Source organism: Cervus canadensis, chromosome 15, assembly GCF_019320065.1.
Source record: "Cervus canadensis isolate Bull #8, Minnesota chromosome 15, ASM1932006v1, whole genome shotgun sequence".
NCBI classification, from domain to species: Eukaryota; Metazoa; Chordata; class Mammalia; order Artiodactyla; family Cervidae; genus Cervus; species Cervus canadensis.
Window position 1 is genome coordinate 17133686 of NC_057400.1, and position 24428 is coordinate 17158113.

At 41.1% G+C, this 24428-nt stretch overlaps 1 long non-coding RNA gene across 1 annotated transcript in view; it reads left to right on the top strand.

The window, feature by feature from the left end:
* LOC122453982 overlaps positions 1–24428 on the top strand; it is an 84208-nt gene that overhangs the window by 55374 nt on the left and 4406 nt on the right. Inside the window, exon 2 of the long non-coding RNA XR_006273249.1 lies at positions 18446–18544. This is a non-coding gene — a long non-coding RNA (uncharacterized LOC122453982). The remainder of the gene's footprint in view (positions 1–18445; positions 18545–24428) is intronic.

A 24428-nucleotide genomic window follows, 5' to 3' on the forward strand; every position in this document is an offset into this window, starting at 1 on the left:
CAACATAACTATTACGGACTCAGGCTGTTACTTCTGTGATGAACCATGGAGAGACACAGGTGAAATAGAAGGCATTCTCCTTGCTTTGGACAACATTTTATGTCTTGGGGAAAATATAATATCATGCTTAGAAGAAATCAGGCCAATGTGCGGGAACCTGATCATTTGCCTAATTGCCTCAAATTTTCATTTTCTCATCTGTAAGATGTGAATGGTGTGGTGTGGATGGGGACTGGAGGATAACAATCCTCTCCTTGCAGCATTGCTGTAAGATGAACTAAGTGTAATATAGGTAAGGGGCTCATGTTTTATGTATTGTATGTGTTCACCTGGTGTGATTTGTCTTTACCTTAAAAAGTGAATTAAAAATGAGATGCTATAACTCAAAGCAAACATTTACTTTTCAGTGAGATAAGGGTGTACTGCCCTTTCTCCTAAAAAGCAAGTATTCTGAAATGAAAAAGGCATAACTAAAATAATCTTTTTAAAAAAATTATTTATTTTTGGCTGCATCGGGCCTCGGCTGTGGCCTGCAGGATCTTTGTTGCAGCATTCAGGCTCTTTTCTAGTTGTAGCCCATGAGGGCTCAGTATTTGTGGCTCGTAGGCTTAGTTGCTGGAGAAGGCAATGGCACCCCACTCCAGCACTCTTGCCTGGAAAATCCCATGGATGGAGGAGCCTGGTGGGCTGCAGTCCATGGGGTCGCTAAGAGTCGGACACAACTGAGTGACTTCACTTTCACTTTTCACTTTCATGCACTGGAGAAGGAACTGGCAACCCACTCCGTTGTTCTTGCCTGGAGAATCCCAGGGACGGGGGAGCCTGGTGGGCTGCCGTCTGTGGGGTCACACAGAGTTGGACATGGCTGAAGCGCCTTAGCAGCAGCAGGCTTAGTTGCCCCGCGGCATGTGGGATCTTAGTTCCCTGACCATGGATCAAACCTGCATCCCCTGCATTGGAAGGTGGATCCTTAACCACTGGACCACCAGGGAAATCCCCAACTAGAATCATCTGAGTGAATTTTATTGTGGATTCTTAACCTATGTGGGCAGATTGCTGATTACCTCTAAATCTGTGAGGAAAGTAACATACTACACATACATGGGTTGTAATTCCCATTCAGTTAGTTATTTGGCAACCCATGTTTCGAAAGTACAGTAAAGTACCTATTATTCAAGGCAACATTCACAAAGTAGACCTCTGAGTACAGAGACACACACACAGCACACCACACAGTTTTCAGGTTTGGTGATTCAAAGACTCATATAAATTTTTGCTACTCTCTGTATTCTCCTGCCTTCCAAATGTTATCTTTATGTTTTCACTAGGCATGAACTACTGGGACCTCTGTGGGTAAGAATTATAAACTGCCCAGGAAGGGAATTTGAATAATGATTCTGATTCTTACTGCTCTTTGAAGACCCTTTTCTTGGATTTAAAGCTCTTTCACACAGCTCCATATTATTCTATGTATACTTCTATTATTTCACCTTCAAATTGTTTTCGATTATTCATGTCTCTGTTTCTCCCCATAGATTTCAAACTCCTTGAGAGTTGGGACTATCTGTTGCATTTCCATGTCTGTACGATCCTGCATGACACCTGATCACGACAGGCACCCAGTGTTTGTTAAATTAAATTAAGCCCTGGCTATTACATTAACTTAGGGTTCTCAGCCTTCTCCCCTTTTGCCTGATTTTGAAAGAGGATTATCACTATCCTATACAAAGCTAAAACCTTGAGTATGAATCAGATGCTTCAAGCAATCTTAGGGGTGCTGGAATAATTTTTCATGAGTTGGGAATGTATTTAGAATGTTTCAAAGACCACTCAGGTAGATGATGCCATTTTCTTTTTGGTCTCAGATGCCCCAAGAGAGCTGAGCATGTAGATTCATCTCTAGACGGTCACATTTCGGACCTTCAGCATCATAATGTTGGCACTATTTGCACTGTGACTTTTCATTAATGAAACCCCATTGGATCAAGTTCAACCAGAAGCACCTAATTCTCAGTTCTGCCCTCTTTTTATCAGTTTTATGGTGAGATTGTTGAGTCTTGACACTGAGGAAGATTCAAGATGATTTGATTCCCTTTTTTCTAGATGCTCTCCTTGCAGAATAGAAGATTTTGACAAGCAAAGAGTATGAACTCATGTTTGGTGACACAGTTATGAGGAGTGATTTCTAAGTGAGTGGACTGAGATGGGCTGAGATTAGGATCTGTTGTTTTTAGCAAAGGGGCTAAGCCTGTAAAGGACAGGGAAGCCTGGCCTGTTGCAGTTCACGGGGTCACAGAGTCAGACACGATTTAGTGACTGAACAGCAACAAAACTGTAAAAAAAAAATCAGTAATAAGGCAATTTTTCCATTGCCTTCTTTCAATATGAAGCAAATATTAAACCCACTAAGGAGAGCAAAAACAAGCAAACAAAAAACCAGAAAACCCCCAGCAATCTGTGTTTTGAATGCACGAAAGTACGATGTAATAGAACTCAGCATTAGCTAAGAAATAATTTGTTTTGTCAATACCTGGAGTAAGAAGGGCCAGAAAAATAGAATCCAACCTTGTAGTGTCTAGTAAATATGTTAGAGGAATTTACTACTGAATTGGAGGTAGAAACTTCCATAAATCTAGCCTCCTAGCCTTTTCAACACCATATTGACTAAACAGACTCAACTCAGAGAAGTGAGTCAGCTGCTTCTGAGAATGCAGTTTAGGAAGGAAGCCAGTACAATCATAGAGACAAGGATTATTTATCGCATGCCATTGTACATGCCATGAAATGACTATTGATCAGGGAAGGGGGACATATTCTATCAACAACTTAAATAGAGAGGCAGGAAAGGGTGAAGGTCAGACAGCAAGAGGGAAATAATCCTTCTCTGCTGGAGAACAGTGGGATTTAGTAAATGACAAGATGAAAACTCTAGATCATTGTCATGTAGATGGTGCAGAGTGAACAATGAGGATCCCCAGAGCTCTGTGACACAAGCTAGGAAAATCAGTCTTACTGGTAAGATTAAAAATATCTGCAAAGCATCTTCAAAACCAGATTCCAAGCCAGAAGAGAAGGGTATAGCTATAGACAGAAAGATAGATTAACATGATCAAGGAAAAGACTGCTCTTAAGGTGGCCCTAGTGTAAAGAACCCAGCTACCAATGCAGGAGACAAAAGAGATGCAGGTTTGATCCCTGGGTCAGGAAGTTAACCTGAAGGAGGGCACGGCACCCCTCTCCAGTATTCTTGCCTGGAGAATCTCATGGGCGGAGGAGCCTGGCAGACTACAGCCCGTAGGATTACACAGAGTTGGACATGACTGAAGAGACTCAGCATGCACGCATGCAAGAGAAGGGGCTATTGTTGAGGGTTTAAAGGAAGGGGGAATCCTAGGATTCAGAATTCAGTTGGTTTACCCATTCTGTACAGGGGTTAAAGATGGAGCATCTGGGAGCTTTTAGCTATTCAGCCTCCTTGGAAAAGTCTGCTCTTTGAGGAGCAAGACTTCATGGGGCCACACTCTGGCCTATGTGTGTGTGTGGGGGGGGATGTTTCAAGGCAGCAGTGTTGTTCTGTCGTGGTTGGCCACCTGATTCTCTGTGTCTAATAGGCCTCTTTCCTCACCCTATCAGTCATCCAACCAGGATTTACTGATCATTTCCCCTGCATCATTACCTAGGATCATAACATCCCCTCCTGCATCTTGCTATTGTTGTCAATGTAAACTTTAAGACATTAGGCACATTTCAAACTTGTTTTAGTTTTCTTCCATGTAGTTTCTTCTAAGAGCACTCCAAGAAGTTCCCCCACGTGGACATTTGTTACCTTTGCCCAATAATAATTTAAAAATGATTCATTTGCTTGTTTTTTCATTGTATATACATTGAGCTACTGTTGTGTAGCCAGGTGTGTTGGAGAATAGGGATGCAGAAGTAAGACAAAGGAAGCCAAGATCCAGTGTGGGAGATAAACAATGACTGTAGAGTTTGATAAATATTCTCATGGAAGATGGTAGATGATGCAGAGAGGAGGGGAACTTCTGAGAATACTGGGAAGACTTCTTGGAAGAGGTGATCTCAGAGCTGGTTTTGAGGGACAAGTTGGAGGAAGGTGAAGATGGAAGAGAAGGATGTGCAGAGAGAGCCACTCACATTAATTTAACCAGTGATCATTGAGCATCTGGTAAGTAGTAGCCATTATTCAAAGCTCTGGTGATACAGTACCTGCCTTCATGAAGCTTACTTTCTAGTTGAGGAGTGGGATTGGGGAGACAGCCAACATTATTTAAATCAATAGCTGATATAGTTTTAGAGAAAGGTACTCTGGAGAAAATGGAAATAGCACAGGATGGAGAATGACTAGGGTGGGGCAGGTATCAGGGAATGGATGCTGCCACTTTAGCTAGAAAGACTGGGAAAGGTTTTTCAGACATAAGCCCAGTGATGGTAAGATAGTCTGTAGGAAGAATATTCTAGGTAAGCAGGAAGCAGTGGCATATTTGAAGGGGGCGGAGAAAGCCAATGGGTTGGAGTACAGTGGACTGTGGAGAGGGGTATATCCCATGGATATAAGGGAGTGAGGTAAAAAACAGGGGTTTGCCCAGGACAGGCCTTGTGGACCATGGTCAGACTTGGAATTTTATTCTGAAGTCAGTGAGAAGCTTTGGAATGTTTGGTGAGAAGGAAGATTGATGCTTTTTGAAGATTGCTGTGGTTGTCACAGTGGCCAAATTGGATGTTGGGGGCAAGAATGAAAACAGAGTGATCAGCTGGAAGGCCACACTGGGGTCCAGGCCAGATGTGATGATGTCTTGATTAGAACTGGAGCAACGCAAGAAGAGGGGAATGGCCCAGGCTCGGGGTGCATTTTGGAGGCACTGCCAGCAAGAGGTGATGACTGAGTGGGGAGAAATAAAGGTGGGAGTCGGAGTTGATCCTTGAATTTTGGCAAAAGCACAAAGGCAGACATGGAGAGCAGACTTACGGACACGGAGAGGGGAGGTGACCAGGGGGCGGGAGCAGGAAGGAGAGGGTGGGAGAAAGGAGAGAGTGGCATGAAAACATGTACACTAACATATGTAAGATAGGTAGCCGGTGGGAACTTGTTGTACCACTCAGGGAACTCAAACTGGGGCTCTATGACAGCCTAGAAGGGTGGGCTGCAGTGGAGATGGGAGGGAGGCTCGGGAAGGAGGGGGCATATGTATGCCTATGGCTAATCCATGTTGATGAATGGCAGGAACCAACACAACATTGTAATTATCCTTCAATTAAAAATAAATTAAGAAAAAAAAAAAAAAAAAGCAAGGGGCTTTAGGGACCAGTGAGCAGCCAGTTTAGGGTATTGAATACGATACTAACTTTGGAATCACAAAAATCTATTTGAATCCTGACTTTGTCACTTCCCAGCTGTGTGATCTTGGGCAAGAGGACTTTCTCTGAGTGCTGGTGTCCTTAAGGAGACATTATTTACGTCCTCTCAGGATTATTGTAGGAGTTGAATAAGCTAATATATGTCAGCTGTCATAGTTTCTGGCATGTAGTAAGTACTGAGTAAACAGCAGCTTTATAACCTCAGGTTTAAAACTGTGTTTTGTTCTCACAAAGATTTGTACATTACAATACAAATATGCATATATTACATTGGGTTTTCAGTCAGAGCTCATGGAAGGAGAAATCAGCTCTCTAGGACCTCTGGTCATTTACTGCAAACATTCTTTCTGTTCGTATAATTGAATATTCCCCCTCATTCTTCCATCTCTTCTTGCTCGCATTTATTTCTTTGATTGGTAATGATTGACCTTATCTGGAATTAAAATGTTTGTTGTGCATTGAACACTAATAGGTGTGTTCCTTTTATCAGCTGGGGGTAGGAAGCCTGAGCTGAACACATCTTAGCTCTCCTGGGGCTGAGGTTAATTCACAAAAGAGAAATAGTCCTTTCTTCTTTTTTTAATCCATGGTTAAGAAAAATAGTTTATAAAGGCACTACAGTGAGGAAAGATGAGAGGATTAAGTGATTAAAGCAGAGTGGGAGAAAGTGGTACTGCTGGGTCTTGGCAGGTTTGAGAGCGTTGTTCTCCAGAAGACTGGACTCAGCGTACACTGAGGGCTAGTGCGTATGCGCCGCGTGGGGGGATGAGTGCAAAGGTGGAAAAAGTTATATTTTAGACCTAGAAGGAGTTTGCCAGGGCAGCGGGGTGGGGCACAGACCAAGGAGAGTGAAAAGCGGGCTCAGGCACAAAGGCAATAGCCTTAGGGACGAGAGGGTAGTTCACCCCAACCTGCTGATCTTAGAAACTTCCTGAAGGATGGGGCGTTTGAGCTGGACAGACAGCACGGTGGCCCTTTTGGCTGTGGGTCTGGACTGAGCACAGGCAACAGATTCTTTTTGCTCTTCTCCAGCGCCCAGCACAGTGCCTGACACACATCAGGCTTTCGAAAACCCCCGCTGACTACATTACTATGGAAAGCCGTGTACACAAATATAGCAAGTTCCCTACATACGAATGAGTGCTGTTCTGTGAGTGTGTTCATAAGTCCAGTTTGCTCCTTAAGTCCAAGAAAGTTAGCCTGGGTATACAGCTAACACAATCGGCTATATTGTACTGTACCGTAATAGGTTTATAACACTTTTCACACAAATGATACATAAAAAAACAAATACAAAAGATAACTGTTTTTAATCTTATGGTACAGTACTCTGAAAAGAACGGTAGTAAAGTCCAGTAGCGAGCATACACGGGCACGTTTGCATGTTTGAAAGTGCACAACTTGAAGGTTCCTCTGTGGGGGACTTATTGTACGTGTGACTCAGAGGGGCTGGGATAGGGTGGAAGGGAGATACTTTACTGTTTATAACTATTTTGATTTCATTTTATTTTTTTATTGTAATAAAATATATATAAAACATAAAGTTTGTGACTTTAACCATTATTAAGTGTACAATCCAGTGGCATTAATTACAATTTATAACGTGTACAACCATCACCACTGTTTCCAAAACATTTTCATCATCCCAAACTGAAACTCTATTCAGCAATAGTCACATCTCCCCTCCTCTCAGCACTTGGTAGTTTCTTGTCTACTTACTGTCTCAGTGAATTTTCCTATTCTAGATATTTCATTGAAAGCAAATGATACAGCATTGGTCTTTTACCCCTCCTCCTCTTTTATTTGCAACCTGGAAATCTATTAATGAGATGCACAGACATCATCTACTGTAGCATGACTTCAGGTGTTATCCAAGTCATGCTGAGTTGTTGTTGTTTGTTTTCACAAAATAAAATTGCTTATAAAAAGCTCAGCCGCATTTCCTCTAGCAGAGTTATGACTTGGTCCCTCTTCTAGACTGTAAACCCTGTGTAGGCAAATGCTTCACTTTCACATGTCTAGACAAGTTTGTGCGCTCAGCCATGTTTGTGGTATGGACACTTAAATCAACACAGGAAACAAAAGAGGGGAACACAGCTCTGCTTTTTGCTAAGGTTTAATAATGGGAACCCAGGGGGACTGGTACTCAGAAGGTAGTTAATAGTCTTGAGAGATATAGCAGAGAAAGCATCCAAGGAAATATGTGGACCTCAGCACAAATGTTTGCATATAAGCCATGAAATAACAAGGCAATCAGAAAGGCCCTTAGTGGTCCTTTACAAGGCAGAATGTTGACAGGAGGTGTCAGCAAGGACAAGTGTTAATGATGTGACTGGTTAGAACAACAGCTTCCCTTCCATGATGTCTGTCCTTGGCTGGAAACTTCCATACCGCGTCTCTTTGTTGTGGCAGTCTTGTGATATAAGTGCTATTTATGCATCTTTGAAGTGATCAAGGTGAATCTTAGGGAGAATGGGTTGCCCACTGTAACTCATCAATCCAGAAAGTATCGGCATTGGGATTAGAGTCAAAGCATGTCTGGCTCCAAAGCCCAGTTTTTTCCACTATGAGAAAAACTGTTGGTCTCATTTGGAGTATGGGATGGGCCCAGAGAGAGAAAAAATGACAGCCCAAAAATGGAGTTAATAAAACAGCATAGACATATTTCTTGAAAAAACTGGCCCAAGGTGCCCCAGAAGGGCCAAAGAAATATTGGATATCAGAGTGAAGGATATTAGGAAAAATAAAACAAAAAAGAAAATATCACTTTGCCCACAGTGAGGCTCGAAGCAGAGTGATCATGAGTGCAGTGCTAGAATAAACACTTGCAGGGTGAGGACTTGCAACAGCACCCACTCCTATGTGTTCTTGTCATCATGTAATACAGAGCAACACGGATTATTAAAAATAGTTCTGAAGCCTTTGGTAGTTCAGATACTTTTTTCCTTTTGGGTCACTCAAGCTAACACTATAGCAGAAGAAAACTTGTCAGTTTGTTACAAAATGCACAAGGCATTTACCCTAGGATGTTTTAAAAAAGGAAGGTATCTGTACTTAGAGGCTGTTAGTTACTATAGAGCAAGGTCTACAAGAGTTGGTTTTTCCATCAGGGGAATCAAATTTCTTATTGTGCTATCAGCCTCCCCATCACATCATTTTTAAAAGCGGCCATAAAATGTTTCTCTCTAGTATGGAGAAAGAAAGGAGCAAGGAGGAAAACTTTATTAGGAAAAAGTAATGCAGTTTGAAAGAATCCTGTAAACCAAAATCTGTTTAGGGAACTTAATTTTGGGCTTTACAAGGCAACCATGGCTTTGCAAATAAACACAGTTCTCAATTCACATGCTGGACAGAAAAAGCATTGATGTGTTTAGGCTGTACTGGTTTTAGAGCACAGTTGGAAATTTCGGAAGGGAAGGATGGTGTTAAGTCCACTTCCCTCCTGCTGTAACCCACAAAGGTGCAGAACTGAGAACTAGGAATATGGGTGAGAGCCGTCTAATAAGGATGTTCATTAACCGTTCACCATGTGTGGCTGCTGCAGGCACTGAAGCTGAGTGCATCTGTGTATAGCATGCCTTTTTTGGTGTGGAGGGGAAGGGTGCGCTGGGTCTTTGTCGTGACCCATGGGCTTTCTGTCGTTGCAGCCTGTGGGCTTTTGTTGGGGTGCAAGGGTTCTAGAGCACACAAGTTTGGTAGTTGCAGCTCATAGGCTTAGTTGGCCCAAGCCATGTGGGATCTTAGTTCCCTGACCAGGGATGGCACCACATTCCTTGCGTTGGAAGGTGGATTCTTAACATCCGGACCACCAGGGAAGTCCCCCATAACATGTCTTAATGTCTCTTTTTTACATATCCCCTATTCACGTTTTGGATAAATAACAGCCTATTGATCTCCAATTAATAAGCGACTTTGACTTGTTTTTTCCCTCACCACCATAAAAGTAATATACATACATTCATGACAAAAACATGGAAAATACGGAAAAGCAGAGGAGAGGAGAAAACAATTACAGCCTTAGAAAAAATAACCATATTGGTTTCCTTTGTGTTTCATTGGGTGCATATTAAAAAAACATAATTATACTCATATGTATAAAATGTATGTACTGATTTAAACATCTATTTTTGTGGGTATACAAGTGATATCAATGCTTTATAGAAAACTTAAAAAATATAAAAGTGTAAAGAAAAAAATTATTACACAGAATTTCACTATATTAGTATTCATTTTATTGTGTGTTTTAAAATGTATTCATTTCAAAGTTTAAAATATGGTAAATGCAGGGACATTTGTAACTATTAGGTAGAAGATGATAAAAAGAGACATTGAAGAAGATGATAGCTGCTATAAACTAGTTTCTTACTTAGTTTTAATCCTTTGGAAAAACAAAAATCTCAGAGATTTAGGTCATTCAGTATGAGTTTTAAAGTTGCAGAAAATAATCCTTGAGTTTTTCAGCTATGGAAATGGTTATTATGTTACTCTATGTAACTATGCTTTCAGAGAAGAGGGAAGAAAAAATACTTCTGTGATTCTCCCTGCACATCTTAATCATGTAAATCAGTTTAATTCAGTCACTCAGTCATGTCCAACTGTTTGTGACCCCATGGACTGCAGCATGCCAGGCTTCCCTGTCCATCACCAACTCCTGGAGCTTGCTCAAACTCATGTCCATCCAGTTGGTAATGCCATCCAACCATCTTATCCTCTGTTGTCCCCTTTCCCTCCTACCTTTGATTTTTCCCAGCATCAGGGTCTTTTCCAGTGAGTCAGTTCTTTGCAGCAGGTGGCCAAAGTATTGGAGTTTCAGCTTCAGCATCAGACCTTGCAATGAATATTCAGGACTGATCTCCTTTAGGATGGACTGGTTGGATCTCCTTGCAGTCCAACGGACTCTCAAGAGTCTTCTCCAACACCACAGTTCAAAAGCATCAATTCTTCGGCACTCAGCTTTCTTTATAGTCCAGCTCTCACATCCATACATGAATACTGGAAAAACCATACCTTTGACTAGACAGACCTTTGTTGGCAAAGTAATGTCTCTGCTTTTAAATATGGTGTCTAGAATGGTCAGTTTTTCATCCAAGGAGCAACCATCTTTTATTTTTTATTTTTTTGTTTCATGGCTACAGTCATCATAATGACTGAACTGAACTGAACTGAACAGTCACCATCTGCAGTGATTTTGGAGCCCAAGAAAATAAAGTCTGTCACTGTTTCCATTGTTTTCCTATCTATTTGCCATGAAGTGATGGGACTGGATGACATGATCTTAGTCTTTTGAATGTTGAGTTTTAAGCCAACTTTTCACTCTCCTCTTTCACTTTCACCAAGAGGCTCTTCAGTTCTTCTTCACTTTCTGCCATAAGGGTGGTGTTCTTTGCATATCTGAGGTTATTGATATTTCTCCTGACTATCTTGATTCCAGCTTGTGCTTCATCCAGCTCGGCATTTCTCATGATGTATTCTGCATATAAGTTAAATAAGCAGGGTGACAATATACAGCCTTGACACACTCCTTTCCCAATTTGGAACCAGTCTGTTGTTCCATGTCTGATTCTAACTGTTGCTTCTTGACCTGCATTCAGATTTCTCAGGAGGCAGGTAAGGTGATCTGGTATTCCCATTTCTTGAAGAATTTTCCAGTTTGTTGTGATCCACACAGTCAAAGGCTTTGGAGTCAATAAAGCAGAAGTAGATGTTTTTCTGGGATTCCCTTGCTTTTTAAAGAATCCAACAGATGTTGGCAATTTGATCTCTGGTTCCTCTGCCTTTTCTAAATCCAGCTTGAACATCACAGTTCATGTACTGTTGAAGCCTGGCTTGGAGAATTTTGAGCATTTCTTTACCACCATGTGAGATGAGTACTGTTGTGCAGTAGCTTGAACATCCTTGGTCATTGCTCTTCTTTGGGATTAGAATGAAAACTGACCTTTTCTAGGCTTGTGGTCACTACTGAGTTTTCCAAATTTCCTGGCATATTGAGTGCAGCATTTTCACAGCATCATATTTTAGAATTTGAAATAGCTTAACTGGAATTCTATCACCTCCACTAGCTTTATTCATAGTGATGCTTCCTAAGGCCCACTTGACTTCTCATTCCAGGATGTCTGGGTCTAGGTGAGTGATCACACCATCATGGTTGTCTGGGTTATGAAAATCTTTTTTGTATAGTTCTTCTGTGTATTCTTGCCACCTCTTCTTAATATCTTCTGCTTCTGTTAGGTTCATACCATTTCTGTCCTTTTTTGTGCCCATTTTTGCATGAAGTAGTCCCTTGGTATCTCTAATTTTCTTAAAGAGATCTCTAGTCTTTCCAATTCTAATGTTTTCCTCTTTTTCATTGCATTGATCACTGAGGAAGCCTTTCTTATCTCTCCTTGCCATTCTTTGGAACTCTGCATTCAGATGGGTGTATCTTTCCTTTGCCTTTCACTTCTCTTCTTTTCTCAGCTCTTTGTAAGGTCTCCTCAGACAACCATTTTGCCTTTTTGTATTTCTTTTTCTTGGGGATGGTTTTGATCATTGCCTCCTGTACAATGTTATAAACCTTCTTCCACTGTTCTTCAGGCACTCTCTCTATCAGATCTAATCCCTTGAATCTATTTGTCATTTCCACTGCATAATCATAAGGACTTTGTTTTAGGCCATACCTGAATGGTCTAGTGCTTTTCCCTACTTTCTTCAATTTAAGTGTGAATTTGACAATAAAGAGTTCATGATTTGAGCCACAGTCAGCTCCCAGTCTTGTTTTTGCTGACAATATAAAGCTTCTCCATCTTTGGCTGCAAAGAATGTAATCAATCTAATTTCAGTATTGGCAATCTGGTGATGTCCATGTATAGAATCATCTCTTGTGTTGTTGGAGGAGGGTGTTTGCTATGACCAGTGCATTCTCTTGGCAAAACTCTGTTAACCTTTTCCCTACTTCATTTTGTACTCCAAGGCCAAATTTGCCTGTTACTCCAGGTATTTTTTGATTTCCTACTTTTGCATTCCAGTCCCCTATGATGAAAAGAACATCTTTTTTGGGTGTTAGTTCTAGAAGATCTTGTAGGTCTTCATAGAGCTGTTCAACTTCAGCTTCTTTGGCATAAGTGGTTGGGGTATAGACTTGGATTACCCTGATATTGAATGGTTTGTCTTGGAAACAAACAGATCATTCTGTTGTTTTTGAGATTGCACACAAGTACTGCATTTTGGACTCTTTTTTTTCACTATGAGGGCTACTCCATTTATTCTAAGGATTCTTGCCCACAGTAGTAGATAGTCATCTGAATTAAATTTACCCATTCCAGTCCATTTTATTTCACTGATTCCTAAAATGTCATTGTTCACTCTTGCCATCTCCTGTCTGACCACTTCCAATTTACCTTGATTCATGGACCTAACATTCCAGATTCCTATGCAACATTGTTCTTTACAGCATTGGACTTTACTTCCATCACCATTCACATCCACAGCTGGGAGTTGTTTTCACTTTGGCTCTGACTCTTCATTGTTTCTGGAGTTACTTCTCTACTCTTCTCCAACAGCATATTGGGCACCTACTGACCTGGGGAATGCATCTTTCAGTGTCCTATCTTTTTGCCTTTTCAAACTGTTCATGGGGTTCTCAAGGCAAGAATACTGAAATGGTTTGCCATTCCCTTCTCCAGTGAACCATGTTTTGTCAGAGCTCTCAGCAATTACCTGTCCATATGGGGTGGCCTTGCATGGCATGGCTCATAATTTCATTGAGTTAGATAAGGTTGTGGTCCCTGTGATTCTTGGAGAAAATACTGAAACAGAATAGTATAGGTTATTTTAACTGGTAAGAAAACATGGCAAAAACTTTTATTTGAACTCTGGAGTAAAGAACAGAGCTCAATGAACACGCTTTCTGACACTGGTTAAAATAGAGAAAGCAGCCAAGGTTAGCACTGAAGGGTCATCTATATCCTGGGGTGTGGAATACATCTTGTAACATAAAAATCCAACAGATGTTCTTATTTGAGGTCCAGACTGAGTAAGATAAGACTGGTAACTCATTTTATGCAACTGACACATTTTTGATCTCTTAAATATGATTCTTTCCTTGGTTCCTGAAGCACATTGTTAAGTGGCTTCTTTTCCCACAGAAGAATATGTGATAGTATATTTTACATGTGAGAGATAACTTGGCTGGGTATAAAATTCTCATCTGTGCTCCCCTAAAAGTCAGTAATCATTAAATAATTTAAAAATTGTAATTCTAATATTAAGTGCATAGTAAACCCACCAAGTTTAACATTTCTTCTGTTCTTTGCCTTTAGAATATACACCCTAGGAGGTACAGTCATAGTTTTGTATTCAAAGCAATTTTGAATATGCTTTTCTCTGTGTGGCTACCAATTTTATAGGCAGTTGAATTCATTTTGTTTCTGTGTATGATTTTATGGCTTATTTTTATTTAATGTTTAAATAATGTTTAAATATTTACACATTTTCAAAAATCAAGATTATATGCAAAAATATATTTAGGGAAGTTTCTATCTCTTTTTTCTCCATACATTGCCACTACCCTCTATAGATATTAGCTTTTTTTATGTTTCTTTCAAAAATAAGCAAGTTATCATCTTTCTCATATAAAAAATGTCAAACTGTATAGTATTTTGTACTTTTATATTTTTTTACTAAGTAGTATTTTCTTGAAGTCACTCCATGTTAATTCATGGAGATCTTGACTTCGCTATGTGGCTTTCTGTTGTGTATTATAAGCTATTCACCAGCCCCCTACTGAAAGACATTTGGGTTTCCAGTTTGCATCAGTCATAAATACCTTTGTGTGTGGGTTGTTTCATATTTGTGGAGGTTTGTCTTAAAGGTATTTGTCATTGTATTTTTGTTCAGTTGGTCTCTGTCCTGGGGAGAAGCTCATGATTTGGTTTCTCAGTTCAGCTTTATTCACATTTAAGTACAATTAAGTTCCTTTTGGATACTGGTATTAGGTTGATATTAGTTTACACTTTAATATTTCTGCCTCTTTGTTTTGATCCTAAGTATACAGGCAGTTCCCTCCTTTCATGTATAATACATTCTTGAAAATTTGTACAAGAATTGCATGTGGGAAAGCCAGATAATAGACTTATTTGATATAAAGGAGGAAGGGGTTCCATTCCCAGAGAGCTGAAAAGGTGATAAGATCCCTAATTACACCTCCATTTTAAAAAACACAATTATTTATGATTTATTGCTAACATTTGGTACATGTTCTTTAATTCTGTTCTTTTCCTTCTCAGTTAATTGAATATACAATTGACCTGCCTAAGTCCAATGAGAATAAGATTAAGGTGGAAGATTCTTTGTCTTCTGGCTGCTTAATGATTTTTGTCTTTGTCTCAGTTGTACTGTTTAACATGAACTATACTTCTTATCACTTGTATCAGCACTTTCCTTTTTCTGTTTTTTATTCATTTTTAGAAAATAATAGGACAAAATATAATAAACATCCAAATACTGGCACAAATATCTCTGGACTGAAACAGAACAGTTCACTCTTGGGTAACATCAGTGTGTGATAGCTTGAATTGATCATTCCTTAGCTGTTGAGTGAAAGTGTTGAGTGAAAGCATAGGAAAAGGGGTTTCGTGTGATAATACATGTGAATGTATAGACTGTTTGGAGGTTGAAGCATAAAAGTTAAGCCTTCTCTGTATTTCCTGAGAAGTAGGGAGAGGCTGTATGAGAAGTTGCTAGGTCAGTGCCATTTAAAAGTGAATGATAAAATTGCAGAGAAGAATGTGTAGGCAGTTTTCAGATTACGGTCCAAGGTGTATGCTAATTATACTACAAAGTTGTCCTTTGTACTACTTATAGAATTTTTATAAGGCAAGTGATTTTGCCTCTGCATCTTGGGTATTAATCATGGCCTGTGAATGGCATTGAAATATACAAAATTAACTCTGGGTAATACTTGAAGGAATAATTCTTCTGGCTTCAGGAAGCCTAGATAGACTGGTAGCAAACACTTGCTGACTTTGTGGGGCAGTGATGCATGGCCTGAAGGAGGTGATTCAGTGGGGCTCATCTGGATGTGGCGTGGTTCTCTAAAAAAACCTAGGCTTAATGAAAAGAGTAAAAGATATAGGTAAGGAAGACCCTAACCCTGTGTATAGGTAACTAGGGCATTGATGTTAGCATAGCTTATATAACAAAGATGCATGTAATACAGTCACTGGATTCCTGCTTTTATTCCCCATACCTTTCTGACTAAAGAACAAGTGAAAATCTTTGGGCATGTCTAAGAAATAGTCTTTATTTTGCTCCACTTTCTCTACTGTATAGATACTATTTTCCCCTTTGTAATTAATGAATAATTTGTGGGGAGATACTTTGTGACCATATAAGTATCCCATTTCTCATCAAACTTTCTAGATTTACCATCATTGGTGATTTGTTTTTCCCTCAATTCTTGCCATGTGGTTTTACTAATTATTTACTTACTAGTCAACATTGTGTTAAAAAGAAGAGCCTTTTCCTTTTTCATGTTTATTTCTTTAATTTCTTTATTATCTGGATAGACTCAGTGGGTTATAATACATCAATATTTTTACTTATTTTAATATTGAAGTTGCCCCAAATTTAGCCAGTAGGAACTCCTTCAACTTGCCTCCTGTGCTCATTTAGCATGGTCTCATCATTCTTTGAGCACTTCCTCACTTTTGGGGGCATGGAGGATGTTTCATGATTGTCTTGTATGTTCCCTGCCACAGCTCTAGAATCAGCCTTTCTTCAAAGGAGCATGGTTACTTTTAGAAGGCAATGGTATTTATAAACCATGACTTGGAGGTGATTTGTTTGTTTTTGTTTTGAAGTACATGGATACTATCTAGGAATTGAAAAAAAAAGTCTGTCATAGATATTGTGTTGGTTTGTTCTGGCTGCTATAACAAAATACCATAGATAGTGGCTTATCAAGAGTCAGAATTTATGGCTCACCATTCTAGAGGCTGGAAGTTCAAGATAAGCGTGCCAGCAAGGTCAGGTTCTGGTGATAAGTCTCATCCAGCTTGTAGACTGGGGACTTCTTATTGTATCTTTGGGTGGTGGAAGGGGCTAGGGAGCCCAGTGGGGGCCTCTTTTTTAAGGATGATAAAGCCCATTTTTGAGGGCTTTACCCTCATGACCTAATCACATCCCAAAGGCCCCACTTCTTAATACTATCACTTTGAAAGTTAGATTTTCAACATATGAACATCAGATCGAAGCAGGTGGTCTGAATTTGGGTCCCCCAGAATCTGACCTTGAGCCAAGAATTCAAGGGCAAGTTGTTGATTGGGCAAGGCGACATTAGGTGGGGGTGAGGAGAGACAGAAAGAGTGCTATCCAGCTGGTTGCCACAGTGGGTCACTTTGAAAAATGGTACAAACACACACTTCAAAACAACCCTGGGTCAAGGGGAGAGAAAGCTGGAGTGCTTCATCTCCCACCTACTGGGCATTGTCCAGGATTGCTGTGTGGGGTGGGGTGGTGGGGAGGCAAGGCTGGGGAGTAGAGGAGGCATTCACATTCCCAGACCCCTGTAGCCTGGAAAGATGGCTGGACGTCAAGCTGGCTTGCACAGACAGACGTGGTGAGGGGAATGAGATGTGGGCATCAACAGTGTTTACCACAAGGTCCTGGCACCCCCAGGAAAGGGGACTAAAGCAGACTGAGAAATAGAGAAAAGCTTTGGGTTGGACCCTCTTAAGGAAGGCACTCTCAGAGGTTGGGGGGTCTCCTGACTTGGGTAGAAACTTTTACATAAGGAGCCTGAGGATTTTCCACACAAAGAGCACCCTGGCTTGGCTATTACCACTCCTGTTCCCTCCTCATAAGCTCCCAGGCCCCATGCTTGACCTCATCCACTCTTGGCTTCATCTGTCTATCTCTAGTTGTTCTGCTGGACAAGTGACTTTGTAAAGGGTGGTACTGGGATACCAGGGGGTGGATACAGGAGGGGTACTAAAGTGGGTTGGAAAATAGGAAGAAGGGGGGACTTATCACCTCGCCTTGAACACCTCAGTGGTGTTAGTATCCTGAATCTGGCTGCATCTAGCCACTCCCATTGCTCCTCGCTGGTCCTGGTGGCCATGACCTTGCAATGTGGATCTCTGCGATGGGCCATAACCACTCTGCCACCTCCACTTTCCCCCTTATTCTCCACACAGCAGGCTGGACATGTGACCCTCCTACTCAGCACCTGACACTACCTTTCTCTTCCACCCAGGAGGTAATCCAGAGTCCCTCCTGAGGCCGACAGGCCCCCATGTACCCTGGCATCTCCTTACGTTTCCTCTCTCCCCTGCCCTTCTGCTCCTCGCTGATTCTAGAACACACCAGTTTGCTCTCTTGTTGTTCCCTCTCCTCAGGATGCTTCTCCATCAGAGTCACATGAGTCTCCATCCCTTCTCCTCTCTTCTCACCCCCAGCATCACCTCTCTCCCAACCTCCCCATCCGCTCATCAGTCCATCCCTTTAACTCTCTTTTGCTTTAAAGCCCTGTGGAAATAAAGGAAGCCCATTCAAAGGAGAATAAACAAAGGCTACTTATTCAGAATTTGCTCCAGCATGAGAGTCAGCCAGCATCCCTTGCATTTGACAGAGACTCAAAGGCAGGCAGAGGAGTGGGAAAGCTTTACATGGAAAAGGGGAAGGCTTTCCCTGGGTTATGCCCTCACTGTAAACTGTTGTACTGGGGAAGCTTTAGGTAGGCTAACTAGAAGGGGCCTCCTATGTCAGTGGTTAGGGGTGCACACTTAGCCTTCTCTGGTTGGAAGCAGGGGAAAAGTTAGGGAAGCCTCCAGTTATTAATCAAGCCCTGTCCACTTGGAGCCAATTGTTACAAGGGGTTATTGCCTGGCTTCCTAAACTATCATTGGAGATAGTGGTCTGACCTCCTGCAAGTCTGATTATAGCAGGCTGGCTTCCTGGGTTGGTTTCTTGGGCAGCTTGCTGCAAATTGTGGGTCAGAATTCTATTTATATATATATTCTGCTGTCATCTATTTGTATGTTCAGTCTCTAAGCATTCACTGTTTATCTAACATGATGCATATTTGTTTTTCTAGTTAGGGCCTGTCTTACAAGATAAAGAGAGCTTGGTGAAGGCAAGGATCTTATCCTGTTGCCACTGCATCTCCAGCTCCTCAGACTCTACCAGGCACAAGGTGGGTGCTCAATAAAGATGAGTTGAGTGAGGGAATGATGGTGCTCTATCCTTCCTCTATAAGTTTACAGAAATAGAACCTTCTGCTTTCTCCTTTTCTTTCCTTATGGGCTGACACTTTTGATCAGGCCAACCACCATTTGAAGAAGAAATCTGGGTGGAGAACCCTGAGTTTTGGATTCAGGGGATCAGGCTTATATGTCTGTAGGAGTGAGGTAAGTGAAAGAAAAAACTGGTTTGGTGAGCGGGAATGACAGAGAACAGAGTCTTTGTTCTGTAGAAAGATGGCCACCTTGACATGGTGCCTTCCAATCTGCATCATGTCAGAATGTGGGCCTGCTGTTTCTAGAACATATGCACTGTCAAAAAGAATCTGATACCCTGGAATTTTATATAAATACATCTAGTATTTAAATGTTAGCCACTGGACTTCCCTGGTGGTCCAGTGGTTAAGAATATGCCTACCCTTGCAGTGGAAACAGTGTCAGACTTTATTTTTCTGGGCTCCAAAATCACTACAGATGGTGACTGCAGCCATAAAATGAAAAGATGCTTACTCCTTGGAAGGAAAGTTATGACCAACCTAGATAGCATATTAAAAAGCAGAGACATTACTTTGACAACAAAGGTCCTTCTGGTCAAGGCTATGGTTTTTCCAGTGGTCATGTATGGATGTGAGAGTTGGACTGTGAGGAAAGCTGAGCACCAAAAAATTGATGCTTTTGAACTGTGGTGTTGGAGAAGACTCTTGAGAGTCCCTTGGATAGCAAGGAGATTCAACCAGTCCATCCTAAAAGAGATCAGCCCTGGGTGTTCATTGGAATGACTGATGCTGAAGCTGAAACTCCAATACTTTGGCCACCTCATGTGAAGAGCTGACTCATTGGAAAAGAGCCTGATGCTGGGAGGGATTGGGGGCAGGAGGAGAAGGGGACGACAGAGGATGAGATGGCTGGGTGGCATCACCGACTCGATGGGCATGAGTTTGAGGAAACTCCGGGAGTTGGTGATGGACAGGGAGGCCTGGCATGCTGCGACTCATGGGGTCGCAAAGAGTCAGACATGACTGAGCGACTGAACTGAACTGAACCCTTGCAGGGGACACAGGTTTGATCTGTGGTCTGGGAAGATGCCACGTGCCACAGGGCAACTACGCCCATGAGCCAGAACACCTGAGCCTGTGTGCTGCGGCTACTGAAGCCCATGCATTTTAGAGCCTGTGCTCTGCAACAAGAGAAGACACGGCAGTGAGACACCCTTGTACCACAACAAAGAGTAGCCCCTGCTCACCACAACTAGAGAAAGCCTGTGTGGCGCAATGAAGACCCAGTGCAGTTATAAATTTAAAAAATAATAAATAAAAAGTTTTTAAAAGTGGTAGCCACTAACAAAGTATTATATACTGGGGTGAGAGGAGGAAAGTGGGGAAAACAAGATGGTTTTGTGGGCTGCATTCAGTCCTAAGGCAGCCAGGCTTGGCCTGTGCTCTGCCACAGTGGAGACTGGAGGTTAAGGTTAAGATGGCTGGTGTGAACCCCTAAGCTCCAGCCATTAGACACTACAAACTGGGTCTCAGCATATTTGTTGCCTTTGAGTGATTTTCTTCATTAGGAGTCATCTGTAGACGTGAGGAGGGTGATTGCACGAGGCCATTTTGGTATTGAGCTGATTGTAAGTGAAGCTGCAGGAGCCATCTTTCTGATTAGAATTGAGATTCCAGATGAATTAATAATGAGGCCATATGATGGGAAAAAGGAGGGACCTATTCTTGTTTATGTTAAAAAAAGTTTTAGGTGCTTTCATTTTAAAAAAGAAAGTGATTTCTCAGAACTTTAAATCAGTGATTGATACTGGGAGTAATTAAGCTTATTTCCCCAGAATATAATCCTTTAGGAAATCCTTTTCCTAAGTACCATTCATTACAGTTTGCAAAGGATTTAAAGGTAAGAATTCTGGGCAATGCTGATTATAAAACAAAGAGAAGAAAGGGAGTGTGGAAGAGTTATTGGTTGTTATTTTCACAGCTATCACTTAAGAGCCCAACAAAAAGTACATTCACAATGGATGTTTTTTTCTCCAATTCCAGGAAAATGCCAAAATGCAACAGTGAGGTTGATGTTATTTAAGATGCTGTTATCCTTGGTGAAATCTAAGCACAACAAAAAAGCTATCCAGTTTCATTGGAAATGGGAGATACACCGAATTTGGGTAAAGATAGCATTTTGCCAAATTTTGTGGTGGTAGCAAACCCCATATTTATTTGAAATTGCTTAAAACTTGATCTTCCCCCACCCCAGCTCTGATTGAGCTAATTAGAACCCACAGTGCATCATGTGGGTAATGGTGGGAACAAGGAAGTATAAATATGCAATGCAATTAGTGCCTGCTCTTTTTCTGTGTGATGCGATCTGGGAGCTTGCAAAGGCTGGAACAATAGGATCCACGGATACTCAAGCTGCTATGGGAGTCCATAATTATGATATAATATCTTGCCAGCCTTTTGCAGGCACAAAGGTAGAATGGAATATGAGTAAATAAAATCCAGCAATTTTCTCCATCCATAATTCTTTATATCAATAACTTCTTTTCTCTGTTTTTGTTTTTGTTTTTTTCCCAAAGAAGATAGAAACTTACTCAAACATTTTATGTACCATTGGAAGACTTCATCTCCAAGGGAACAAATTTGGTTTGCAATGAGTGAAATGAGAGGTGGTATTATTACAAGTTGAAGAAAGCTATTCCACAATACCCTCTTCCTGCCATGTGCAGAAGTCCTTGACTTTTGCTTGCTACTGCTGGGTAAACTCATTCCCGGAGTAAACTCGGATTTAGTCAATTATTCCTTAATTTGTTTGGACTATACTTGGGCTGGGCCAACCTCATGAGCATGGGACCCATGAAGTCTCTTATTCTTCCGGAACTTATGTGCTCACTCAGTCGTGTCCGACTCTTTGCAACCCCATGGACTGTAGCCTGTCAGGCTTCTCTGTCCATGGGATTTTACAGGCAAGAATTCTGCAGTGGGTTGCCATTTCCTTCTCCAGGGAATCTTGCCAGTTGGAGGACTGAACCTACATCTCCTGCATCGGCAGGCGGATTCTTTACCACCGAGTCACTTGGGAAGCCCCCAAGTGTCTTATAATTGCATTTAAAACTAGCACAATGCAGTACGAAGATGAACAACATTCTTACTAATAATTTAAATTTAGATTTCTCTTTATTTAGAATAACATTACATAGCAAATAAAAAACACTGTGACGAGAGACCACAGAACAAAGGAAAAAAGCTTTATATTTTAGTATCTTTAACATCACCGTTTTTTCAGCTTTTTGAACAAGGGGGTGTAATTTGCATTTTGCATTGGGCCCCATAAATTGTGTAGCTGTTGCTGTACCAAGGCACAGATAAATGTAATTCAGAGATTCATTCACTCATTCAACAATTGTTTATTGAACATGAACTTGGTACAACATGTGCCAGGTATAGGAGATTCAAAAACAAACTAACAAACAAGCCAAACCCAACCAAAACAAAGGAACTGGTTTCTGACTCCTGGGCCTTAGCATATGGTTTGGGGAGAAACACCTGCCATTAAGGCTTGTAGATATTTAAGCCAATGTTGGTGCTGGCAAAAAAGAAATGAGGTGTCTAGCCGTAAGCTGGAGATTGGACAACAGAAGGAGAAAACATTCTGCAGTGACTGCATCTGTAGTGATTGTGCAGAGTTTTCATAAGAGAGAATAAAAAACTAAGACCTTTTACATGGGAAAGAAAAAAGGAGTATTGAGGCCTGGATCTGTGGCCAGGAGTGAATCCCCAGTTGTTCTTGGTGATAGGAAGAGCCTGGAAGGAATTTGCAGAGGCGTTATTTCAGATCGTATCTGAGCGTTCAAACTTGTAAGATTTTTAGAAATACTCTTTTTGTTAAGACAAAACCAAGTAATTAGAACTAGGCACACAGAGATTGGAGGCTTTCTCATCTTTTACTCCAACTTTATAAGTTATGAGAGAGGCCCTGCAGTTACCTTTTGTTAAATCTGAGAGAGTGACTGTATTCTGCTAGTAACTGTCAAAAGTAGGACTGAAACCCACATCATCTGATTGCAAATTCTTTTCTACTACCTTCCAATTATCTACCCCTTCACAATCCTTAATTCAACAACTGTTTTTACTTTCCTTTTCTAATATTAAGAAATTAGAAAATGACAGTATTCTTGCCCGGAGAATTCCATGGACAGAGGAGGCTGGCAGGCCACAACCCAAAGGGTCACAAAGAATCAGACAAGACTGAAGTGACTGAGCACGCATACATGAATAGTATTGTGCAGAAGATTTTTATCTTTTGCTTCATTTCAAAACTTATGTAAGGGCTCTTTTAAAAAGTGAATGTAGCAAGGTGAAAAGACAACCCTCAGATTGGGAGAAAATAATAGCAAACGAAGCAACAGACAAAGGATTAATCTCAAAAATATATAAACAACTCCTGCAGCTCAATTCCAGAAAAATAAATGACCCAATCAAAAAATAGGCCAAAGAACTAAACAGACATTTCTCCAAAGAAGACATACAGATGGCTAACAAACACATGAAAAGATGCTCAACATCACTCATTATCAGAGAAAGGCAAATCAAAACCACAATGAGGTACCATTACATGCCAGTCAGGATGGCTGCTATCCAAAAGTCTACAAGCAATAAATGCTGGAGAGGGTGTGGAGAAAAGGGAACCCTCTTACACTGTTGGTGGGAATGCAAACTAGTACAGCCGCTATGGAAACAGTGTGGAGATTTCTTAAAAAACTGGAAATAGAACTGCCATATGACCCAGCAATCCCACTTCTGGGCATACACACTGAGGAAACCAGATCTGAAAGAGACACGTGCACCCCAATGTTCATCGCAGCACTGTTTATAATAGCCAGGACATGGAAGCAACCTAGATGCCCATCAGCAGATGAATGGATAAGGAAGCTGTGGTACATATACACCATGGAATATTACTCAGCCATTAAAAAGAATTCATTTGAATCAGTTCTAATGAGATGGATGAAACTGGAGCCCATTATACAGAGTGAAGTAAGCCAGAAAGATAAAGACCATTACAGTATACTAACACATATATATGGAATTTAGAAAGATGGTAATGATAACCCTATATGCAAAACAGAAAAAGAGACACAGATGTACAGAACAGACTTTGGGACTCTGTGGGAGAAGGCGAGGGTGGGATGTTTCGAGAGAACAGCATCAAATCATGTATATTATCTCGGGTGAAACAGATCACCAGCCCAGGTGAGATGCATGAGACAAGTGCTCGGGGCTGGTGCACTGGGAAGACCCAGAGGGATGGGATGGGGAGGGAGGCGGGAGGGGGGATCGGGATGGGGAATACATGTAACTCCATGGCTGATTCATGTCAATGTATGACAAAAACCACTACAACATTGTAAAGTAATTAGCCTCCAACTGATAAAAATAAATGAAAAAGAAAAAAAAAAAGTGAATGTTTCTGGTGCAATTAGATTATAATTTGTCTTACAAAAAACAGTTTCTCCCTAACCACTCTCACTCTGGGTGAGGAATGCCTGTGTTCTGGAGCCAGCCTTCTGGTGTGGAAGAAGGATAGACTTGTAGTCAGGCCTGGGAGGAATCTGAGTCTGCCTTTGAAGAGCCATATGCCTTTGAAACTGTAATCAGCCTCCTTGAGCCCCCAACCCCCCATCTGTAAAATGGACACAGTATTGACTGCTTTGTAGTGATGTTGGAGAGTTTGATGAGATGAGGTGGTAGAATACCTCATGATGTTTAGGTGCTCAGTGGATGCTGTTTCCTTCTCTTAAAAGACAAATCATTTCCTCTTCTCTTTACCTCTTTTAAGGCTTCT